General features: G+C 40.9%; 2 long non-coding RNA genes across 4 annotated transcripts in view; one reads left to right on the forward strand and one right to left on the reverse strand.

The window, feature by feature from the left end:
- LOC123349237 overlaps positions 1-2,218 on the reverse strand; it is a 33,408-nt gene extending 31,190 nt beyond the window's left edge. For all 3 annotated transcript variants that reach the window (XR_006573430.1, XR_006573429.1, XR_006573428.1), the window contains exon 1: positions 2,126-2,218. This is a non-coding gene — a long non-coding RNA (uncharacterized LOC123349237). The remainder of the gene's footprint in view (positions 1-2,125) is intronic.
- LOC123349240 lies at positions 1,233-23,267 on the forward strand. Its single transcript, XR_006573433.1, has 3 exons — positions 1,233-1,463; positions 16,443-16,560; positions 22,989-23,267. It is a non-coding gene; the product is annotated as an uncharacterized LOC123349240 (long non-coding RNA).
- Positions 23,268-26,027: the final 2,760 nt, after the last annotated feature.

Here is a 26,027-nt window from a genome sequence, read left to right on the forward strand (position 1 = left end):
CTGTGCTGGAGTGCAGTGAGACATTGAGAGATGCTGTGCCTTGGAAGGCTGTTTGGAGGGAGGAATCCATCACAATTAATACATATTATTTCACCATCTCTTCATAATACAATCACGTTCCACATTATTATGTACAAACACATCAGACAATACATTATGGACGAGGACATAACATGCATAACAAGCAGTAACCCAATTCCATTTTTAAGATCTGATAAAACAATGGTTTTAAAAGAAAGTAATTATTCAGCAAGACCAATCTCAATGTGTGATTTTGAAATAGCAGATGAAACCCATATCAGAAAGAACACTGTTATGTGTGAAAAGGAAGTCTGCTAGAAAACAAGACTGTAAGGGTATTTGAAATATAAAGACAACACTTATAAAACAAATAAAAAGAAGTACTTTTTAAATAAACACAATACAGACATTAGCTATGGAATTCACTGCCAGAAGCTAGTAGTGAGACATACACATGAATTTGGAGTGAGTTTAACAAATGCATTGAATAAGAATAGTGTGTATTGTTACAGTAGATATTACAAGGGCCATCAAGTGCCATGCTTCAAGACCTTAGCTGACCAGGTCAAGTCAAGAGGACACTGCTTCTCTTTGTATTCCACTGTACCATAAAATAGATTATGCCACTTTTACACTTCCCTCAAACTCCCAGCACTGATCACTGTGGGAGACAAGAAACCAAACTATCTGGAACTCCTTTGATCATGTTCCCCACCCCCTCACCCTAGGTAGCATCTCCTATATTCCTGTGTTTTAACTGAAACAGAGATGCTGAGGAAAATGTGTGATTAATGGCTATTTAAAGGGCTTCATTTTCAAAACCTGACAAGTCCGGGTCATGTTTGCTTGTCTGCCTAACTGAAGATATATTATATATACACATACACAGACATGAATAAGCAATTTAACAAAATAGTCATTTGTGCATAAGCCATGTTGTATTAGCATGGCACTACATGCAGATGCAAACATGGAAGTCTCATCTGGGTACACAATCGAGGGAACTGCATAAATGTTTTTTGTATGCAGATTTCTAACTTGTTGAAAAATCAGGCTGTAGCGAGGCGGCCTGACTCCCAGCTGCGCCTGAGAGGGTCGAGCCCTTGCAGATGCCGAAGTGGGCGGAGCCACCGCCACCTGTTCCCGCCCCCTGGAAGTCAAGGGGCGGGGCAGGAAGTATAAAAGCCCGGCCCCAGCGCTCAGTTGGCTGCTCGCTGCCGGAGAGGACAGACACTAGTGCCCTAGCTCCCGCTGGGCCGAGCCTGCCCCATGCTCACTACCCTGAGGAGGACTGGCTGAGCCTGCCCCATGCTCGCTATCCAGAGGAGCTGCCTGAACTTCCCCTCGCCCAGTACCCTGAGGAGCAGCCCGGCTTACCCAGCGCTCAGTACCCTGAGGAGCCCATGGTGTGGGACACTGCGGAAGATGCTGGGGATACACAGGTACCAATGGATGGGGAGATTGGAAGTGGCCCGGGGGTAGCCGACTCTAGTCTGGCTGCAGCAGACCCCGAGCCAATGTCAGTGTGTTGAGGCCAGGATCCCCACTGACGCAGCAGCAGCAGATGGCCTGCCGCTGTTAGGGCCCCGGGCTGGGATGCAGTGGAGTGGGTGGGCCTGCGTCCCCCCTGCCACCGCCACTCACGGGTGGCAGTCTCCCCCTCACCCCAATGCTCAGGCATAGGAGCCTGGACTTACCTCAGTGTCTGTTCAGCCCCTGCCTAAGGGTCTGAGCCCTGAGCTGCTTGCTGCCCCGCCCTGATCCAGGGCCTGGGCTTACATACTGTTGGTTTGCTCAGTCCCTGCCTAAGGGTCTGAGCCCTAAACTGTAGTACCTACTGCCCTGCCTTGCCCTAGGGCTCAAGCCAAAGTACGGACTGTTTGCTCAGCCCCTGCCTGAGAGCTTGAACTCTGACTTACAGGGGTTTGCTGCCCCACCCTAACTGAGGGCCTGGGTTTAGATACTGAACTGATTGTTTGCTCAGCCCTACCTGAGGGTCTGAGCCTTGAACTGTAGGGCTGTCGCCCGCCCTGAGTTAGGGCCTGGGCTAATTAGATTGGTTGTTCCCTCAGCCCCCGGCCTGTGGGCCTGAGCCCTACCTTACCGTTGGTGCCCTGCCTGGAGCTAGGGCCCGGGCTAAAGAGACTGATTTCTGGCTCAGCCCGCCTGAGGGCCTGAGCCCCCTGACTGTTCTTTGCCCTCTCAGACTACGCCACCAATAGCAGATGCGTGTAGCGAGGCGGCCTGGCTCCCAGCCACGCCTGAGAGGGTCGAGCCCCAACACCGGACCCTTACACAGGCCCAGCATGTCACATGAATCACATATGTGACAACTGTCTGTATTCCATTTTCACACTTATATTTTGTTTTCATTGTTTTTTGTAGTTTTTCTTCTGGCTATAATTAATCACATTTCAAAGCAATAGGATAATTATCTGCCCATCAAATTAGCTATTTTTGAATGAAAGACCATTGCTACTTAATTTTCCCCTTCCTTATAGTGGAGCACTGATCCCAGATCTTTTATATCATTTCTCTGTGAACATCAGGATCAGGTTACAATAAGCGACTTTTTGAACCACTGCTTAAATGCAATTTATTTTACATAGATTTGCACAATAAAATGGCATTTTAGATAACTCATTCAAAGGGCAGATAGCAAATCTCTGCAGACTTCATTAAATTATTCTTTTCATGTTAAATTAATGTCAAGTTAATTTTAGAATAAACAAACCAAGATATATAATTGCTTTGTTTGTGATAAATATGCCCTACTTTATGATTTTATCAAGTGGCTTTGTATTTCAAATCTATCTATATACCATCAAACACATCTTTGCGAGATTTCACTTTATTGTGATAATCATTTTGTACTGTGCAGTTCGTTGTGCTTGGCACTGTACAAACACATAGTAAAAGACCATCCACGCTCTGAAGAGCTTGCAGTCTAAACAGATAAGGCAAACAAGTGATGAGTAAAATGAAGGATTATTTCTATTTACAGAAGAGAAACTGAGGTACAGAGAGTGACCTGCCCAAGCATATGCAGGAAGTTTGTGATAGAGCTGAAAACAATCCATTTTTCCTGAGTCCCAGCTCAATGCCTTAAGCCACAAGATCATTGTTCCTCTTTTTTCTTAATTGAAACCAGAAGTCCACACAAGAAATCGAGCACTTTAACCATGAAATATAATGGTTGTAAAATTACTGAACAGTGCTAGATCATGTGTGAGAGTTTCAGGAAGAGGTCAGCTCTTAATTCCAAGAAGTCAAATCAGAATGTAACACAACCTCTATTTATTCAAATCCCAATTTTTAAGAGCCACAAGACATTTTATGTAATTATTCCATCTCTTTCCACTGTATCATATTTCAGTGGGTACCATCAAGTAGACAAAGCCAATGCATCAAGATTTGTGATTAGATAGATAAAAAGGTACTGCAGCACAGTATTCCATGCACCAGCTTTACAAGTAAAGCTTATTAAAACTGCTTCTCAGAAGTATTTCTTCTGAACAAGCTGCTGGTTCATCACCAACGATTGACTGGAGACTAATAACAAGGAGAAACATGTAAATTGGGATTTGAGAGTTTCAAGGCACCTTTTGCAACCATCACTAATTGTGGTTGTTGTTGTTGTTGTTATTATTATTATTATTGCTGTAACAAGCAGAACCTTCAAGAGATGCCATGGGTAAGGTATTAACATCCAACAGACAGTTCAGTACATATTTTTATACTTTCTTTGCAATAATATTTCATATTACAGGTAGGATGTGTGAAAATGCATTATAAAGATCAATTATTCACGGTGATTTATGAGAGCATAATGTTGGAATTAGTGCTCTTTGATGTTTTCTTTTGATAGGGTTGTAAAACACTCTTAGGACTTATTTCAATCATATTTTTAATATCATTTTTAAGAAATTAGAATCATACTATGCTGGAAGAAATTATTAAATTTCTTCAGTTACCAATAAATTAGTAACAATAACCTCCTCATTTTAAGCAATTTTTAAAATATGTGAGGCAAACTGAGACGATAATGCACAAGTAGATCTGTTAGGTTATTTGCCATTTTTATTATTATTTTTTAATTAATAAATGATTTCAATAAGTTGAATCTGAGAAAGAAATAAAACTCATCTAGGGAGCAAGCTAAATTTGGGGTATTGGGTGTGGCAATCTATGTATGTATTGGATTATTTTTCTTGCTTCTGAGTGTGAAGTTCTGACCAGTTGCTGGATTCAGGTTTTGTGGGGGCAGAATTTATGAAAGTTTCCCTTCCTTTGTAGCAAGCCTTTTTCCCCAGTCATGACCATTTCCAACCATAGTTTGGTAATGGATACAAGATTTCCAGTCAGAGTGCACTGATATGCAATGAACACATTGAACAAACAGGTGATGCTTAAGAACACAAATCTAGTATGTACCTCAGGCTAGTGGAGAAAAAATCATTTACGTCAAAACTTTTCAATAAACATTTTTGGGTTTTGGTAAAATATTTTGGTTTTTGGTTTCTGAAAACTGAACATTTTTATTAAAACCTGAACATTTTTGCCAAAAACAGTTTTCAAAAAACTAAAATGTTTTGGTTTTCAGTTTGGGGTTGGTTGAGTTTTTTTGTTTATTTATTCCTTTTGTTTTAATTAAAAACAAAAAATATTGCTGCCAACAATTGCCAAACAGTGCTAAGTAAGATATTTCAGGTCTTTTCCTATGTGTAGGATAGGAGATAACTACTGTATATGAAATAACAGTTAATATGTTGAAGTATCTTAATTCCCCCATGGAAAAAACACACTAGTTTTGGACAGTACTATCCACTGGCTGACCTCTGTGGATTTAAAATCTTCCCCACCTTGTACAATTGTTTAAGGTAGGGTGAGGTCTAGAAGGTCATACACTGAATCTCCTAGATGGGGGCCTAGTTGGCTTTACAAGGGGCCTCAGATATGGCTAATCTTAATCTGTTCCTATGCAAAGGCTTTGACTGAGGAAATAGTTGAGGCTCAGTTTCATAAATGCCTAGTTCATTGGCTCTTGTGACCCTGATCTAGCAAGGGTTAACAAGCTGCTGAGGGCCCACTCAGCTTTGCCCCACTATACCTGCACTTGCTGTCAGGTAATGAAGGGGTAGTTAACAAGAGAAGAGGCTAGCTCACTGGTGGGCTGATCAAGGAAGAGACTAAATGTCCTGTCTACTGCTTCTGGAGGAAGGGACCAGTCCTGAACCTCTGCAGAGACTATTGACTGCTGACTGCCAGAGCCCCTCCAGAGGAAGGTAGGTCTGGCACAGGCCTGCTGAGTGTGGTTTGGGGACTATTTCTTTGCTTTAATTACAAAAAAGACTATTGGGCTGTCTCTGCTGCCTAGGATAGGCCTGAGGAGTCTAAATGAGACTGTTGCAGGGGACCACTGCCAGAGGGGAGCTGTCTCAATAAACTCCATGGACTTTTGAGCCCTAATTGAGTCTGCTCTGTAGCTTGTCTTGGACCCTGAGAAGTGCAATCAGAGTTCTTTATGGGATTCAGTTCTTCCAGGCAAGTGAAAGAAACTACTTCAGTGAAAAGAGCAGAATTTTTAACTGTTTACTTAATATTAATTTTTTGCTTAATACTTTGATTTACTGGGGACTCTTCCCATCTACGTAATTCACTGCTTGCATTTTACCTCAGTCTGAAGCATGAGACTGAGGTGAAGGGCCCCAGGTTTACATCTGCTCTAAGAGCCCAGGAACTCCTGGTGTCACTCATATCAATGACAGAAGTTAATGAATTGGATCTCTATCACTGAATGGATGACCTATTGAAATAATTGAATGTATATTTGCCTGGGAAATAAAGTGGATTGAAAGGGTAGAAGTGAGAACAAAGTTAGAAGACAAATAGCACTGGCAGCAGTGACCTATATGACCCCAATAAAGCAATCTGGAGATGACAAGAAATCCACACTGAAAGAGGTTGATGATTTATATGCTCATATGTCAAAATGGCTCATTCCTATGGATATGATTAATAAGCAAAGGCAAATTAGATACCAAAGAGGTAACTGTCTTAAAAAAACAAATGTTTTTAAAGAATGACTGACACAAGGTGAGAAGACCTTTGTCAGATTCACTGAAATGAAATAATCAAGAACAACTCTTCCATTAGCCTCATAAAGAGCAGTGGTCCAGACAAACTGTGGGAAAGAGTGTTATTACAGATTAAGGGATGCATAGGATGGACACCCACTTGACCAAAAGCTGCTCAAAAAAATACCCTAAATGAGGATTAAATGACTGCATTCAGGAGTGACAAATCATGCTGTTTTTCTGTTATCATGTATGTTGGTACAATATTGAAGTATCTTTCATTTTTTGAACATTCTGACCCAACTGTTGTCGGTGTGACAATTTGAAGAATCTGTCTGTGTACAACTTACAAATTCTGGTTGGTACTAGGAAGTCGTTTATAAAATTGTTGTATCAGGGAATGCTTTTAGATGGATGTGGAATCCACCAGTTGCAGACATGGTTTGCATGATCCAGACCAGGGACAATGTAGAGTTATTACCTGTAACAACTGTGTTCTGGACTGAACAGTGGGGATGCTAAGGAGGTTGGCTGGAGCTGGGAGAAGCTACTTCCTCCAACTTGTCTGCAAGGAGCAGGGGTTGGGAGTGGAGAGTGGAACACCCCCAAACAGAGTAAAGAGAAAGAGGTGGCAAAGCAGGGGGTTAAAAAGGATTCCCAGGAGGAACAAAAGTGGGGAAAGGCTTTTTGAAGGACAGGAAGCTTTGGGAAGAAAAGGGGAAGAGAAGGGCAAGCTTTTGTACCAGTAGAGGGGGTGGGTGGGTCTGATTTAACTGCAGGACCAACCATGCTCAGAGAAAGCTAGCTGGGCTGGAAAGGCTCCATGTCTGAAGAGAAATCATGTGCTCCAGGGAAGAATCCTGGATACTGCAGAGGACTCTGCCTAACCCCAAAGAATGGTCTGGAATGGTGAGGAACCTGAGGAAGCAAATGCGCATTTTATGTAGATATTGCCACTTCTTGTGGCAATAAGTAAAAAGCAGTGGTGTTTATGGAACCCACACTCCTCCTGGGTGTGGAGTTCTGTCCCATCTAGTGAGAGAGAGAGAGACACACACACACACACACACACACACACACACACACACACACAATAAGTCTGCTCTACAGCCTTAGCTAACAGCCAGTGGGCTTTTAGCTCATACAGTAGAGGCTCATGCACTAAGCTCCAGAGGCCCCAAGTTCCATCCCACCCATCAACAGACCATATTACATTTAGAATCCTGTGCAGTCTGTCTGTGTCAGTGCCCCTGAAGAGGAAAACTGTAAATCAGAAGGCTCACACCTTTAGGATACTGGGGATTGTGCAAGAGCTGCTGGGGAGGCATGGTGGAGATGGCACTAACTTCAGGGCCTAGGCATTTGGGCTGTAGAAGTCCCCACTGCCAACAGAAGGTCTATACCTGGTGTGTGTGCCTAGCAGGGCCACCCAGAGGATTCCGGGGGCCTGGGGTCTTCGGCGGCGGGGGGCCCTTCCGTTCCGGGACCCGCCGCTGAAGTGCCCCGAAGACCCGCGGCGGGGTCCCCCCCCGCCGCCGAATTACCACCGAAGCCGGACCCGCCGCCGAAGTGCAGCCCGGTCTTTGGCGGTAATTCGGCGGAGGGGGGCCCCCGCCGCGGGTCTTCAGGGCACTTCGGCGGCGGGTCCCGTAAGGGAAGGGCCCCCCGCCGCCAAATTACCGCCGAAGACCGAGCTGAACTTCGGCGGCGGGTCCTGCTCCGTCTTCGGCGGTAATTCGCCAGTGGGGGGTCCTTCCGCCCCGGAGTGGAAGGACCCCCCCGCCGGCGAAGACCAGGAGCAGAAGAAGCTCCTGCGCCCGGCCCTGCAAGAGTTTTCCAGGCCCCCCGGAGTGAGTGAAGGACCCCGCTCCAGGGGCCCCGAAAAACTCTGGTGGGGGCCTCTGTGGGGCTCGGGGCCTGGGGCAAATTGCCCCTCTTGCCCCCCCCTCTGGGCGGCCCTGGTGCCTAGAGGTCCATAGCCAGGAAGAGTGCCTAACCTCTGCTCAGCCCCAGCAAGCTAAGACCTTCAGTGTTTGGATCACCTCAGAGCAAGTCTGAGTGTCCAACAGGGGGAGCTCAACCAAGTCTGTGACAGTTTGTCTAAAGATACATAGATATGTGCTGAAGGGCTAATTTTTCTGTTTTATTGGCTGGAAGTAACATGATGCAGCTTCTGTGCCATCAATGTGTGTGTAAAGTATAGAACCCTGTTTTTTTTTTTTTTCATTTCTTTAACGACTGTGAAACATAGGGATTAGTTGCTGGACAGGTCTCTACATTTTGTACTGCAAAGTAGAAGAAACACAGAACAATAAGAAAGCAGCTTCTACTTATTAAACTATTAAGGGCCAAATACAGATGTGATGTAAGCAGGAGCACTCCCTGTTCACCAAAGATATTGACTTTTAAACGTGACAGCACTTAACATTGAGGAATTGTTTCTATCTTCTTATGATATATTATAAACTTACTTCATCACCACAGGATCTGGGCACCTTACAGCTCTATAAATAAAATGACTTTGGCCCAAATGCGTAGCTATTTTATCAAATAGCCAAAATAGATATTGTGCAAAGTGGCCAAAAAAAAAAAAAAAAAGGTTCAGCAGACCAGAGCTTGTGACTATATTAATAATACCAGTACACTTAGTGGGAAATGTAAAAGCCAAACTTATTTAGTTCTCATTCAAGCAAAACTCCCATTGACTTCAGTCCTCTGGGATCATGTGTCTTGTTCAACCCTAGGCAAGCTTCCAGGAAAGTCACTGAAACTGCAGATACTTTTGGTACCCATTTCAAAACTAGTGAATTTTGAGTTTTGAAACCAAAGACAGAGGAAAGCTTATCTAGAATCTGCAACAATAATCTGGTCCTGTCCATAGAGTTGTAAATGTTTTAAGGTTGAAACTGCCAGCTAATGTCTTGGATACAGTTTGATTAAGGCTCTCTGGACCCAAATGGAGAGTGATTTTTCTCTCACCTTCATCCCGCCCTTCCCCCAGACAATTATGCTAGCTACATGGTGTTACAGACAATCTGCTATACTATGCTAAAGACAATAAACATAACTACAAGATAAATCACACCTACCCTTTGGGAACCAGGACTAGAATCCCTAGCCTTCAAAAACCCAGGCCTCTAACACATGAGGTAAAACTGATTCCATGATGTTGGTATTAGCCGTTCCCTTATTTTCTCTGTGGGTCAGTCATGAGAGGGCAACATAACACCCACATATTCACACAACAAGACAGCTTCTTTTAACAACAAAATCCTCAAAACAAAAACAAAAAAATAACCTGCCCATGCTTGTTAGGGAAACTGTGCAGTTATGGAAAATGTCATTTAAGTACAATGTATGGCATGGAAACATTTTCAGGATAAAAAGAGTACTTGCTATTGCAAAAAAATGTTTTAAAGATTTCTATGCTATGTTCTGAGGTCTTGAATTTTTTTGTTTTATTCACCAGTTTGGCTTTTTGTGTCTATTTCAACAATAACATTCATTATGACATGGCAAAAAATACTGTTTAGCTACATTTTCCATCGCAACCTGTAATTATCTACAAGAGTTTAGTGAATAATACAATAGCTTTCAATTATTTTTTTAAAAAAGCTTTTAAATAGTCACTGCAAAGGTGATGTCATAATTAATGTTAGAATGGTTATTTAAATGATTATGCTAAATAGTTCTTAAAGAAAATGTATCACATTTGTGACATAAACCAGTTACTAATTGTACTGAGATAATTAATGGCAACAATTCTGTGCATGCTTTTATCAAGCTGAGTTATAAACTACCCAATATCTCTCTCTCTCTCTCAGGTTTATTTAGCTGTTAGTAAAGCTTGAAATACGAGAATTGATTTGTAAGGGTAAAAAAGTGATCAATTAAAAATGTTACGAAGCAGACTTGTTCTACTTCTAGTTGAAATAGAGCGAAGTCATAGAATTAAGAAGTGTAAAAACTGAGTGTATGCCTCAGTTGGTTGAAAGAAATCAAGAGCTACATTTTCAATATTAACTAAGCACAATTGTTCACCCAAATCACCATTTAGATATTACTGATCATTTGTGGCCATTGTGCTTTGTAAATTAGGGGCACAAATGCTCTAAATTCCATCAGCTTGTAACAGTACCCCAGGGGCCATTATACTGCCAAGCAATCACTGAAACTCAGCCATGCCCCAACCCCAGCATGAACTTTCTGGCAGGCAGTTTGAGAAGAGGTGGTTTGTCGCTTGGTTATACCATCTCTGTGCCATCTAAGGATTCCATGCCAGGGAATTCTCAGTTGCACCATTAGAAGAACTTTATGTCCCTCTTGTGCCAATGGACTGGTGCAAGGAAGCCCAAGCCTGGCCCAGTGCATTTACGAAAACACATCCCTGTTCTCCTTTTGATGTAGTATCATGTGCTACCCACTCTTTCACTTCAAAGAGTTCAGCTGCTTATCCAGGTAAACCAATGAGGAAAGGGAAAAGAGAAATAAACCTCCCTTTAAAAAAGTGGTTTGCAATTTGTAACAATGTTTAGCCCTATCAGCTTCTAAATTATACTAGAAATCTGCAGTGGCAGGCAAATAATACTGCATAGCCATCTACCCCATTCTTTCACATCATAGTCCTTCTCTGGAGAGACACACTTTAATCCTCGACTTCCTCTGTCCCTTGATTATGATTGGTGAGGGAATGTAGCTCTCACAAATAGCACTGACATGAATCAGACATAACTGCTGTTTATAGTCTTGCCCACCCTGTTCAGCTATATAACAGGTTTATGCTACCTGTATGCCTGTGGATGCTCCACCGGAGCCGTGGGACCAGCGGACCCTCCGCAGGCATGTCTGCAGGAGGTCCACGGGAGCCGCGGGACTGGTGACTGCCAGAGCGCCCCCCGCAGCGTGCCGCCGTGCTTGGGGCGGCAAAATTGCTAGAGCCGCCCCTGCTGTATGTACAACAAAGCAGCACTGGGAGAAGTCCACCATGCTAATTTTCTTCCATGATACACATGGTAGTTACACAAGAGAATTAGTGTCAGCTGGATCCACAAATTCAGCATCAAGTAGGAATGGGCTAGACACATTTGGTCTGATCCATATCTGACTTAGATTAGTGTAAATCAGGAGTGACGCTGTTGAAGTTAATGCAGTTACACCAGTGTAAAACTGCTGTGAGATCAGAATAATTCCCAATATATCCACGATTTGTTAGGTAGAATTGTTGTGGAATGTCAGTATTTCCAGTAGGATGGAAATTCCATTTCTGGCCAACCTTATTACTGACCTAGCCTGTATTCAAGTGACCTATAGGTGAAAGGTTCTATGTTTCATTGTGTATCCAATGTACCATTCATTCCTTTCAGCATCATCTACGTCCATACTGGATAAATCTATATAAACTCTATGTAAGAGAGTCTTTTCAAAATTCTGAATTCAACTGTACACTAATTTCTGTGAACAAATTAGGTGTATGGTGATTGTGATACCATTTTCAGAGCCTGTTAAATATATGTGACATACACCATCGTGAGTCAGTAGTGGTTTATACATAACTCTTCAGAGTTAAATATGTCCAGATTCTTCTCTGCCTTCCGGCTATGGAAGTGAAGGGTTAACCCAAGTTCATCTCCTGGCTTACAACTGAGAAAGTATCTCTAAATGCAATTAAATGACATCGCATAGGCTACAGACTGAGTCTAGGAGAAAAACAAGCTCCCAGGATGGCAAAATCACTGAGCAAGCTCCCAGTGTGAGAAGAAACAAAAGACAAGGTAGACAGGCTCTTGTTAGGGTTTTGTTAACCTTAGCAATCATGACAGGTATTCTTCTTGGCGATCTTTCGACTGTCAATAGTGGGTTTGCTCAGGACCTTTATGCTGCTTATGGCTCACTAAAAAATAACAACTAAATTACAACCATTCTAATAAAGCTGACATATATTAAAACCTGCATGAAACCAGCAGCCACAAAACCTTTGTGAATTCAAGGCAATTAATCCCATATTATTGGTTCTGACATACTGTGTGAAGAATTTTCCAAGACTCACTATGCTGTATGCATACTACTAGTATTACACCTCTACCCCAATATAACGTTGTCCTCGGAAGCCAAAAAAATCTTACTGCGTTATAGGTGAAACCGTATTATATCGAACTTGCTTTGCGCAGCCGCCCCCCCCCCTCACCCCCCGAGCGCTGCTTTACCACATTATATCCGAACTCACGTTATATTGGGGTAGAGGTGTATATAGAAATACTTCGGTCTTTCATCCATGAAGTGTGTTGTAACAAGCTTCTTGTAACCTAGCAAACAGTAGCCATAGTAAGGCCATTGTAATGGAGTGGGAGTGTGTCAAAGCAGAAGAGTTCAAACACCCACAGAATCTTTGGGAAGACAAGGTGTTTGAGCCCAGAAATTCATTGTTTCTTAGGAATGGAATGAAAGAGCCAACTAATGTTGTTGTTTAGATTATACAGAAAAGTAAAAATATTTCATCCACCATGTGTGTCATGGCCATGAAAACAATATAACCACCAATCCTGTGGACCTTAGAAATCCGAGTTGGCAGCGCTGGTCAATATTTCTGCTCAATTGAATTTCAGCCCACCAGTTAATTGCAGTGTTTGCTTGGCACTGGTGTGCAGCACTATATGGGGACAACTGGATATATCCTTCATTTGGGAGTTTCTCTCCTGCAGTTCTTGGTCACAGAGGTAGTTGAAAACTTTCTTACAAATTGTGGAGCAATGTTTGGAGGCGTGCAGTCACTAAATTCCTTTCTACCTTGTAGTACTTCATTGCAGCTCAGCTTCCAGAAGACCTTGGTTTTTACTTAGGGTTGTACATTAATGCCATTATACATGCTTTCTGTGTGGTGATGGAAAGTTCAAAGTTGGTAATTGAAAGGACGGCTGTGATTGTCAGACATCCATTTGCTGAGAAATCAATACCTGAGCCTTGCTGAATGCTGAACCCTGAAAAGAAAAAGGGGATGGTTTCCCTCTCATGTTATAATAAAATTTGCTGCTTTGTTCAGAAATGTATGCAGTGTCAGGAAACTGCCTTATTTTTATTCATAAGGTTTTGCAATTAAGACAAATGTGATGTAATTTACTTAGTAGCTTCATTAGAACCCAAATGAGGTCTTGTTGTTTTATTCTACTCGATAGAGCAGGGGTTAAGAAACAGGACTTCTGGATTCAATCCTCTATTCTTCAATGGACTTTGTAAGTAACTTTTGGAAGACAAATTAACCTTTTCTGTATCCCGGTATCACAACTATAAAATGGGTATAAAACATAGGTGTTTTGAGACTTGTTTGGTTAATGATTGTTAAGTAGTTTGAGATTCTAGCTATAGTGTAGACATTCTGTATGTGATCATGCACCAGATTCATTTTTGAGCAAACAAAATGCTAAATAGACGTATCTTGTCCATGTGCACATGTAAATCCCCAACTTATAGGCACACAGTTTTGGATGCCCAAATACCAACATGTTATGTACTGAAAATTAGAACCTTGTTAATTTGTAGTGACTAATTTGATAGGCAAAATAATAAGCTGAGCAGGGAATAGTTTCACATCCCAGGAAAATTTTCAAGATTTCCAAAACTTTTCCCTTCCCGAGTCTGGATGAAAAGTCAAAATCTCTAAAACATTTACAAACCAATCAGCTGAAAACAATTTTGGTTTGGCTCAGCTGAAAATTTAGTTTCATTTATGACATTTCTATTTTTGTTATAGTAAAAAAAATGTTTTTCAAAACAGTCATTTTGAACTAAATCAGTTTTTTCCCCTATTTTGAAAATGTTGAAATTGGATGTTTTGCCAATTTCAAACCTTTTTTTAAAAAAATTGACACAGGAAATTTGCCAAAAAAAATTCCCTGTCTCATGAATAGTTTGTTTTGAATTTGGCATTTTTCAACAGAAAAATACTTTGTAAAAAATTCCAAACCATCTTTACAAAATATTCTCCTCATGTGTTCCTGGCTAATGAAGCTAGAGAGGTTGTATGGATAAAATTAGCAGAGGATCCCAATTATGAACTTAACACTCCCCCCATCCTGCCCCCAAAAAATCAGTGGCATAAATATATATAAAATAACTCACCATGTGGTTGGACCTCCTTCATACTTTCCAAAATAGCCATTCTGGCCTATCCTGGATAACTCTGTAGTTGGGGAGTTCTTATGTGTATATTGTGAGGTAGCATGGTAGTCACTGATGAGGCATCTAACTCACTTGACATCACCAGGAATGGACAGGAGGAAGCTGTGCCACTGATCATGGGGACTGAAGAAACATCAGTTCTGTAACACCTTGAACACCCAGACTTCTGAGACCAAAAATCCCTTTCCCCAAAGTGGAGAAAAGATCTTTAACATCTCAATCTGCCCAGGATCAGAAGTGTATGTGAGCCAATAAGTACTCTGTTTTTCTTCAAATCTTATAAGGCAAAATTACTTTTATAGAGACTTTCTCTGAAAAGAGAATGTGGTGAATGACATCAGAAATCAAGCTAAGAGCAAAGGAAGAGATGAAACTAGTGGAAGAGGCTAGAGGAACTGGCAGTGAGTACTCTTGCAGATACTGTTGGATAACACTCAAAAGTTATTTCCTGATGCCAATAAAAGGAAAAGAGAAGTCAGCAAAACAGTGGCATAGCCCATCTTCTTAAGGAGAAAGGTGGAGTTAGCTCCTAAGATGGCAAATACAATTCAGCAAGTTCTCAATGTGAGAAGAAATAACAACCAGCGACGTGGGCATGTTCTTTTAGGGGTTACATTAGCGTTAACAGTTCTGGCAGGTGTCCTGTGTGGTCATTACTGGAGCAGCAGCAGTGAATCTGCACAGGATATACATGTTCCTCATGGTCTTAGGAACAATAGCCACAAGGAGGCCATTCTAAAGAAGCTAAAGCATGTGAAAATAGTATGGGTCAAACAGCCACAAAATCTTTGGGAATACAAAGCAGTTAACCTCAGAAAACTGCTTTTTCAGATGAGCTGGGCGAGAATGTACCCAAGGCTCACTATGCTATATTTGTATTTCTTTGAATATACAGAAACATTTCTACCTTTCATCCACTCTGTGTGTCCTGACCATGCAGAGGATGTGACCACCAAATCCTTGGACCTGAAGGATCCCACTAGGCAACAGTGGGCAACATTTCTGCTGAAGTGCATCTTAGCCCATCAGTTAATTGCAGAGTTTGCCTGGCACGGGCGTGCAGCACATTACTGGACAACAGTCTTTATTATCATTCAAGCTCTGAATTTATCTGCTCTGGAGTTAATATGCTTCTGGAGCTTTTGGTCCAAGAGAGAATGGAAAGCGTTACCTTTTTGCCTGTGGGGCCACGTTAATGCAATATTACTTTATGGAAATTTTACTTTCCTTTATTATTGCATTTCACCTGATTTTCTCCTCAACTTTGATTTTTACTGGATGTTGTATGTTGAGCCTCTTAATAGTATAGAATCTGTAGTGAGGATAGCACAAAGTCTGTAGGTAAAGAATGGACTGACCTTGCAACTTCTGCATTTCTGTTGAAATCAATCCCTGAGTCTTCCTGAACTCTGACATTTGGAAAGAAAAAACAAAACAAAAAACCAAACTTGATTGCCACCTTATCTCACAATAAAAGTTGCTTTGTTCAGAAATGTATTAATTGTCAGGTGTTTTATTTATGTTTGAAAGATTTTGGCCGTAAATCAAAATCAATCCAGGTTGAGCAGCCTGAAGGTTGCTCTAACTGGTACCTGATGGTAATAGACTTGAGAGACATTATGGCACCTGGATATCCCTGATCATCATGGTGATTCCCTAGTCATAATCCATTATGCCACCCACACTTTCAGTACTGGCTTCACGGAGAGGAGTGACACAGAGCAGAGCAGGGGCTCCTATCTCTTATTCAGAAGGAATCCTACAGTGGCCAACTAAATGAGCTTTAGGGCAGTTTTGTGTTGGGGAAACATCACAAAGTTGACCTATTGCAGCCAGGATCTGGCCCATGGTTTCAGTCCATTCTGTGCTCTTCTGCAAATGAAGATTGAGATGACAGCCTCAAAATCTCTATGTAAATACTGTAAGTATAATTATAATTATTTAGTCTGGTGAGGTGTATATAGTGTAGCTGGATGATGAAAAACTGCCCATGACAATTATACTGTTTAGTTTCTTGTTAACGCAGAAGTATTTTTTCATTTAATTTATGATTTTGGACATATTATGCAAATTGCTTTGATACCTTCTGAACAAGTCAAATATTGTAATACCAGTTGTTTCATTTTGTAACGGTCTTTATTGCTGCTGTTTTGTTTTTCATTTCTCTTTCAGAAATATCCCAGAGGGTGGTATTAAGCAACTGCTCTTCTACCCCAAGGTAGCTCTCATGTGCGGTTCCATCTTGCCCACCCCTTAAGGAGAAAGACACATCACGAAAACCATTAAACCAGTAAGATAAAAACTTAAACCAAATATCCTTTGCCATTGCCCCCACTCAATACTTATTATGTTAGATCCTGATTTTGCCAGGTGCTGAATAGTTGGAAGGAAACTGCATGGTGTTCAAATAATACACTGATGGTGGATATAAAATACTACATAGATAGAAGGATGGAGATCCATGTTTTTGTCAAAGAACTCAGAGTAGGATCTTACTCTACAAACAACCTTTTCCAGTGTCAGTCAAACATCTTAGATCCTCTTCCCTTCCTTTTATTGACTGAATTGATCTTTCCTCCAATAATGAACATTACTAGTCCTAGCTACTAAGAACATAAAAACGGCCATATTGGGTCAGACCAAAGGTCCATCCATCCAACAGTGGCCAATGCCAGGTGCCCCAGAGGGAATGAACAGAACAGGTAATCATCAAGTGATCCATTCCCTGTTGCTCATTCCCAACTTCTGGCAAACAGAGGCTAGGGACACCATCCCTGCCTATCCTGGCTAATAGCCATTGATGGACCTATCCTCCATGAATGTATCTAGTTCTTTTTTTAACCCTGTTATAGAATCATAGACTTTAAGGTCAGAAGGGACCATTATGATCATCTAGTCTGACCTCCTGCACAACACAGTCCACAGAATCTCACCCACCCACTCCTGTATCAAACCTGTGTCTGAGCCATTGAAGTCCTCAAATCATGGTTTAAAGACTTCAAGGTGCAGAGAATCTTCCAGCAAATGACCCATGCTCCACGCTGCAGAGGAAGGCAAAACCCCCCCAGGGCCTCTGCCAATCTGCCCTGGAGGAAAATTCCTTCCTGACGCCAAATATGGCGATCAGCTAAACTCTGAGCATGTGGGCAAGACTCACCAGCCAGACACCCAGGAAAGAATTCTCTGTAGTAACTCAGATCCCACCCCATCTAACATCTCATCAGAGGCCATTGGGCATATTTACCGCTAATAGTCAAAGATCAATTAATTGCCAAAATTAGGCTATCCCATCATACCATCGCCTCCATAAACTTATCAAGCTTAGTCTTGAAGCCAGATATGTCTTTTGCCCCCACTACTCCCCTTGGAAGGCTGTTCCAGAACTTCACTCCTCTAAAAGTTAGAAACCTTCGTCTAATTTCAAGTCTAAACTTCCTGATGGTCAGTTTATATCCATTTGTTCTTGTGTCCACATTGGTACTGAGCTTTAATAATTCCTCTTCCTCCCTGGTATTTATTCCTCTGATATATTTATAGAGGGCAATCATATCTCCCCTCAGCCTTCTTTTGGTTAGGCTAAACAAGCCAAACTCTTTGAGTCTCCGTTCATAAGACAGGTTTTCCATTCCTTGGATCATCCTAGTAGCCCTTCTCTGTACCTGTTCCAGTTCGAATTCATCCTTCTTAAACATGGGAGACCAGAACTGCACACAGTATTCCAGATGAGGTCTCACCAGTGCTTTGTATAATGGTACCAACACCTCCTTATCTCTACTGGAAATACCTCGCCCGATGCATCCCAAGACTGCATTAGCTTTTTTCATGGCCATATCACATTGGCAGCTCATAGTCATCCTGTGATCAACTAATACTCCGAGGTCCTTCTCCTCCTCTGTTACTTCTAACTGATGCGTCCCCAGCTTATAACAATAATTCTTATTAAACCCTAAATGCATGACCCTGCACTTTTCAGTATTAAATTTCATCCTATTACTATTACTCCAGTTTACAAAGTCATCCAGATCTTCCTGTATGATATCCCGGTCCTTCTCTGTATTGGCAATACCTCCCAGCTTTGTGTCATCCGCAAACTTTATTAGCACATTCCCACTTTTTGTGCCAAGGTCAGTAATAACAAGATTAAATAAGATTGGTCCCAAAACCAATCCCTGAGAAACTCCACTAGTAACTTCCCTCCAGCCTGACAGTTCACCTTTCAGTACAGCCCCTTGTAGTCTCCCCTTTAACCAGTTCCTTATCCACCTTTCAATTTTCATATTGATCCCCATCTTTTCCAATTTAGCTAATAATTCCCCATGTGGAATCCCCATATCAAATGCCTTACTGAAATTGAGATAAATTAGATCCACTGCATTTCCTTTGTCTAAAAAATCTGTTACCTTCTCAAAGAAGGAGATCAGGTTGGTTTGGCACAATCTACCTTTTGTAAAACCATGTTGTATTTTGTCCCAGTTACCATTGTCCTTAACTACTTTCTCTTTCAAAATTTTTTCCAAGACCTTGCATACTACAGATGTCAAACTAACAGGCCTGTTTCCTTGGCCTTCACAACATCGTCTGTCAAAGAGTTCCACAGGCTGACTGTGCATTGTGTGAAGAAATATTTTCTTTTGTTTGTTTGTTTTAAACCTGTTGCCTATTAATTTCATTTGGTGACCCCTAGTTCTTGTGTTATGAGAATGAGTAAATAACACTTTCTTATTTACTTTCTCCACACGCAGTATTCAAGATGTGGGCATACCATGGATTTATATAGAGGCACTATGATATTTTCTATCATCTTATCTATCCCTTTCTTAATGATGCCCAACATTCTGTTCACTTTTTGGACTGCTGCTGCACACTGAGTGGATAGTTTCAGAGAACTATCCACAATGACTGCAAGATCTCTTTCTTGAGTGGTAGCAGCTAATTTACCTACTAATAATGAACCTGTGATATGTTTGGCTTTTACATAAGTCAAAACTAAGTTTTGTCTAGATCAGGGGTCCCCAACCTTTTTAGGTCAAGGGACCGGTTTCGTTTGCCGGAAGCTGCAGCTGAGCCCCGGGAGCAGCGGACCTCCCGCAGGCACGACTGCGGAGGGAGCGCTCGTCCCGCGGCTCAGCTGGACCTCCCGCAGGCATGCCTGCGGAAGCTGCACTGGGTCGGTTTGCGGCCCGGTTTCTAAGAGGCCGCGGACCGGTACCGGGCCGCGGACCGGGGGTTGGGGACCCCTGGTCTAGATAACAAACTTGCAGGTGGAGAGAACTTCGTGTATCCCTAATGTCCTCATGGTGTTTGGCCACCACTCTCCAGACATTTCAAACAGTTCCAGATAACATACATGAAGACATCAGTCTCGATCTTACACATTTATCACTACTCTTTGTGCCTGTTTTTATTGATTCTTTCAGGGTTTATACACTCTGTGAATAAAATTTAATAGTCTGAATCTTTGATACTTCAAAGGGCCATTACCATCTTCTCTTTCAACTCTCTCTACAAAATTAATCTCTGTCATGACATCTGTCAGAAATCAACTGATCAGTGATAGCTAGGTTGAGGAATTGATGAAGACAGCATTTCATTTATCTATGTCTAATAAGAAAAGTATGCAAATCACATCTGATTGTGTCCTCCTCCTCATGGCCTTTTGACTTCTTAAACCCCAATCTTGCAATGACTTGTGCATTCATGTATGGATTATTCATGTCTAGGTCTCTGTATGAGGGTCTAGAAGGTAAAGTTTTCATGGCTTTGAATTCATATGTAATTATACAGAACCTAGCACAATAGGGCTATTGTCCTGACTGGCACCACTAGGTTAAAAAATATAAATATTGAAATAAACTCTAAAATGAAGCTACATCTTGAATTACTTTAGTGCTTTAGCATGTTGACTTACTAAAGGAATTGAATTTTAAACCATTTACATGCAGAATAAAATTTGTGCTTAAGTCTTAAATTTTAAGACATTGAGCCAAATCTTGGCCCCCCTGTTCTGTCTGCACCAAGCTGCCAGAAGGCCATCTTAACAGGATAGGAAATTCCTAAATGGATCAGAACCCTGTTGGAGCTCTACAGTCTCTTTCCTGACACTTGGGAGAAATGGAGTATGGCTGAAGTTATCCCAATCTACCAGAATGACATGAGGGGGCCCTGTGCAGCTGGATATAAATTAGAGCAGCCCACAGCCTATTATAAATTGTGCCAGGAATAAGAGAGATCTCTAGTCAGCCCCAGGATCTAGGAATAGCAAAGGTGGTTTAAAACCATCTCCAGTCCAGCACGGAGCACAGTTCAGTCAGCATGGGAGGCTCACGCCCATAACTTTGAATTAGTTTAGTGCTTGTGAAATGGACAGGATTGATAGGCATGGAGAACGGTATAGGTATAGCACAAACAGAAGCAGTTGCAACCTTCTCCACCTTTATTTGACAAACCCTCATCTAGATAAACAAGCTTTAGGTAAGACAGTTCAGCCTCTGACTATTCAATCTGTGGCCTCTGAAAGGAGAACATCAACAATGGTGTCCATAAGTGTCAACTGTGGTGAATTTTTTTTCATTATGGAACTGAGCCAAGACCAAAAAATGCATTTGCTAGATTCAACCAGAGACCTGTTAGTGGGCATATAATCAGAAGTAGAATCTTTCAAGGAACCATTGAGTCCTCTCAGATGTTGCATGCACAGATATGGTTGAAGTCCTACACAATATTCATACAGAGGCTCAGGATTAGTTTTTCAAAACTCCTCATTTTTAATTGCATATCTATAATTTGCCTGTGTCATTATCGTGACATCAGCTGTGAATTGTCATTTACATGCATGTAACAAATGCTCCATCTCTCCCAGTGTGTCCTAAGTAACTGTTCAGAGCTCAGCATGTCCTTTTCTGTAAAGAGAAATTAACTTGGAGGCCTATGATTTCACAGGAGGCTCGTTTACAGTGATAACATCTCCTTGGTAGCTATGTAATAGTGAGTTTCAAAGGAATACATTGTGTGGTTGCATGGTTGATATGGATGATGTGTGGCTAACTTGCCACCAGAGAGTTGGAAGGGGGAAAGAGTGTATGGATGTCTAAGAACATGGTGTAGCATCAGTTACTTGGCATTCAATATCAAGACTTGAGAGAGGAGAAATCATCCTCCAAAATAGGACCAATACCCTTACAGGAATATCAGTTATTTCAGTTTCTGTAGGACCACCGAGATTAAACCAGAGTTAAAGGACTGGTCGTTACTTTCACTCCTTTATGGCACAATTATAGCTGCAAACAATTTCCCTAAAGAGAGAGAGTGGTGGGGGGGGAGGGAGGAGGGGAGATTAATTTAAGGCAAAACAGAATAAGGTAAAACCTACACACTGATTTAAAATGGCAGAAGACTACCACACTGATGTCTAAACACTTCTTCATTTCTGCTATTGAGTTTTCTTGCTGTCACAGCTGCAGGTTTGAGATTCTGTTTAATCTCAAAGTTTAGAACAGTTGGCTCATGGGTTCTGTGTGAGGTGTCCTGACAGAAAGCAAGTTATCCAAAAGGCAGAGAACAATCTGAAGGGTCCTCTAAGTAAGTTCAGCATTTTCTGGCTTGCAACTATTTCATGATGCAATAAAACAGACTAGAGAAGGCATTCAGCAGAACAATAGCATAGGCGGAAAGTAAAAGAAAAAAACAAGCTCCCAACATGGCAAAGAGAATTCAGCAAGCTCAAAGTGCTAAAAGAAATAAAAGGCAAGGTGGGCAGGCTATTGTTGGGGTTCTGTTGATCTTAGCAATTCTGGCAAGTGTTCTGCTTGGCCATCTTTGGACTGTTAGTAGTGAGTTTGATCAGTATCTTCATGCGCCTTATGGCGCATTAAAGAAAAACAGCTACATTAAGACCATTCTAAAGGAGTTGAAGTTTAATAAAACAGTGTGGGGCCAAGAGCCACAAAAATGTTGGGAACACAAGGCAATTAACCCCATATCATTGGTGCTGATGGTCTGTGTGAGGGATTTACCTTGGCTCTCTATTCTGTATGCATAGTACTTTGATTATAGAGACATCTTTCTACCTTTCATCCACAAAGTGTATCCTACCTATGCAGAGGATAACTGCACCAAACTTTTAGACCACAATGATCCTTTTTGGAAACAGTGGACAATATTTCTGCTCAAGTGCATCTTAGCACATCAGTTAATTACTGAGTTTGCTTGGCATTGGCAGGAAGACCAATAATGGACAATAAGATTTATCATTGTTCAGACTGCATGTTTCTCTCTTCTGGAGTTATAGACTTTCAGAAGTCTCTGGTCAAAGAGGGAATGGAAAAGTACTCCTTACAAAATGTGGAAACTTTTTTTGGACAGCTCTAATTGACATAGCATTTGAACTCATTAGTTTTTCCATTTCACCTTATTTAATCCTGAACATTTTTCTTTACAATGTATTGTATTTTAGCGCCATTTTACATATTTATTTACTGGTGAGAGAAGTTCAGTGCATGAAAACGACAGGGCTGCTTTGACTAACGTTGATATCTATTCCTTCATTAAGAAATGAATTATTGAGTCTTCATAAAGTCTTCAATAATAAATAAAAAAGCACTTTCATGTTCATATATTCATGTTCACTGTTTTACTATTTTTGTTCACTAAATTGTAAGCAGTTTAAGTAGTGGGTTAATTCCTAAATTAGGATGTGTTTTCTCATATATTATACCTTAGGGAGAAGGTGTGAGAACCAAATCTTATGGATTTTATTCACAATTCTACTACAGACTTACTCAAAGTCACATGGCAAATCAGTTTATTTCTCTGTGTCTCACTTGCTCCATCTGTCATGTGGATAAAATACTTTCCTACCTCCATAAAGATGCGGAGAGATTTCAGTAATTAGATTCTTACCCTACAAACACTTTTATACTTAACTTTAAACATGTGAGTTGTCCCAATGAGCTAAGTGTTTGCATGATTGGGGCCCTAATGTTTATAAAATGTTTTACTTTAAGGGTCATAAAGTGCACCTGGATGGGTAAGGCTGCACCTGGGAATTATACTGTTCAGTTTTTTAAATTAATATAATCTGCATAATTTTTTAAAATCAATAAAATTGTAAAAGTTAGTTAAGATTTTGTTGCTTTAGCTAAGGTGTTGGCATTCAATACTTGATTACAAATGAAAATGCACTAAGTACTATCTGTTTATAATTATCTAATCTTCAACAGTAGTATAAGATGCTGCTTTGATGTTAAGACACTATTCTCCCCCTCTTATATACCATTACAGAGACTTTCTTAAAGAGAAAGGTGCGGGAAATTCCCAAGATGGCATATGGGTATGTAATTCAGTGAGTTCACAATAAAGAAATAACTGGAAATGTAGACACATTATTGGAGTTGTGTTGCTGTTAGCAGTACTGGCAGGTGTTCTGCTTGGTCATCACTGGAGCAGCAGCAGTTAATCTGCACAGACCTTCATTTTCATTATAGGCTAATGAAGAAAGTCAAAATAGAGACATTCTAATGGAGTATGTCAAAACAGCAGGTCACTTGGCCATTAAATCTTTAGGAATACATGCAAGTTAATGCCACTAAGTCTTTTTGGTACACGGAATTGGATACCATCCAAGCGAGTATGCTGTGTGATTAGCAGTTTAATTACACAGGAACATTTCTACTTTTCATTCACACAGTGTATCCTCACCATGAGTAGTACAGTACCACCAAACCTTTAATGCTCAACCATCCTAAATGGAAAATATTTCTGCTCAAGTGTATCTTAGTCCATCTGTTAATTACTAAATTTGCTTGGCATGGGCAGGAGACACAATATAGAACAATGGGATTTATCACTTTTCATGTCATAATTTCCTGTATCTGGGAAATACTGAACTGCTGGAATCACTAATCAACAAGGAAACAAGGAAACCCTTTTGTCAAAGGGTGAAGGCACTTTTGTAGCATAAGAATTTTATTAAGACTTCTTTTCATTTTGATGCCTTATTTACTGCCATTTTTCTCGACAACTGGCCTTAACTGCGTTTTATACATTGACCCCATTTTAAATATTTGTCATTTCTCATAAAAGATCTGTTGTTTGAAAATGGGAACACTGCTCTGACTTGAAAAATGTTATAGCTCTATTCCTTTTTAAAGAAATCAGTATCTGAATTTTCCAAAAGCCTGAGCTCTGGAGGGTTTAAGGTTAAAACAAAACTGAAAATATTCCACTCAGACAATAAACTTGCACTTCATTCAAAAACATCTCAGTGTTAATGTGTTACAAAATCTTGCCAAAGAAATTAATATAAGGTGAATTTAATCCAACTGAAGCATCATATTCAGTAACTTGACTGGGCTTTGAAGGCATGCTTCTAGTGGTTAGACTTGGGGCATGGGAAGCAGGGTTCTGTTCCTGGTTCAGTTACTGACCTGGTGTATGATGACTGTGCAAAAGTCACAACTTCCGTGCATGTCAGTTTATCCTTCATTAAAATGTATTTTGAGAATGGCATGAAATTAATATTTTGGAAAAGTCATTAGCACTTATACTGCTAAATTTCAAATTAACTTCTTCACTTAATCTTATACGTGTGAAAGTTGTCTAAGGCTGCACTGTTAAGAATCAATACCCTGGTACAACTTCAGGTCTGGGGCATCTCATGAGGGTCACTGGGTCGTGACAGGCCCTCAAGGTTTACAAATGGGTCCTAAACCCCAAAAGGCTTAGAACTACTAATCTAATCTGACCTCCTGCATACTACAGGCCAGAAAATTAAGAGAGATGAAAACCTTCCATTCAGTAAATCATTCAATTTCCTTGGGGTAAAAGAGTAACAGAAAAGAGGGATTAACTATAACAGGAGACTGTCAACTTGAAACTTGTCAGTTCCTAACAGTAGAATTAAAAACATTAGGAGCTAAGTGTGTCTGCAAATTTCTGTAGTTTTACATCTGCATCCTTTTTTTTATTTTTCTCCCCCCATTCTTGTAAGAAGGACTCACTAAACAGAAATTGACTATGGCAGGGAAACAACATATAATACACAAATTACTGTCTGGGGAATGGTCCTGCTTTGAGAAGTGGGGTGGGCTAGATGACCTCCTGAGGCCCCACTTCCAACCCTGATAGTCTATGTACAAAGTAAAGAAACTGTAAATAGATTTTTTTTCTTTGATCTTTATTACAGGATTCTAATCTATACTTGTAAAAAAAAATGTAGTTAATATCACATACAAGAAGTGTGATTTAAATGGACAGTGCCCCTAAAAGGAGTAGCAGGTGAAACTGGTTTATATATTACTTTTGTATGGCAGGGCTTTGCATGCTTGCAAAGCAGTCTAGGATTTTATACATGCACAAACATGACTGAACTTGTTAAAATATTCAGTGTTTTTGAAGAATCATATGGCTTGTTATAATTGTGATGAATGTTTAAAACAAGAGAATTGCTGGGGATTTTAACTATTCTTTAATAGGCTAACTATTTGCTGTTACACAATGGAAGATGTTCATATAAATTCAAGGTTCAGCTTGGGAGCTCAGCCTCTCCTAAAAATGGGGGGGGGAGGGGAAGGGAGGAGCTAAAGGTCTTAACTTGTCTGATTCTACTTGCCCAACAACTTGCAAGATTCCCCCCCCCCTCCCCCCAATAAGTTGAAACCAACAAATGTTCTTGAACAATGCAATTTAGGAATACGGAGAAAGGCTTATTACCAGGCACTTAAAGAGCTGTAGCAGAAACTAAGCAGGTCAAAGTATAAT

This window comes from Mauremys mutica, chromosome 14, assembly GCF_020497125.1.
Source record: "Mauremys mutica isolate MM-2020 ecotype Southern chromosome 14, ASM2049712v1, whole genome shotgun sequence".
Classification (NCBI taxonomy): Eukaryota; Metazoa; Chordata; order Testudines; family Geoemydidae; genus Mauremys; species Mauremys mutica.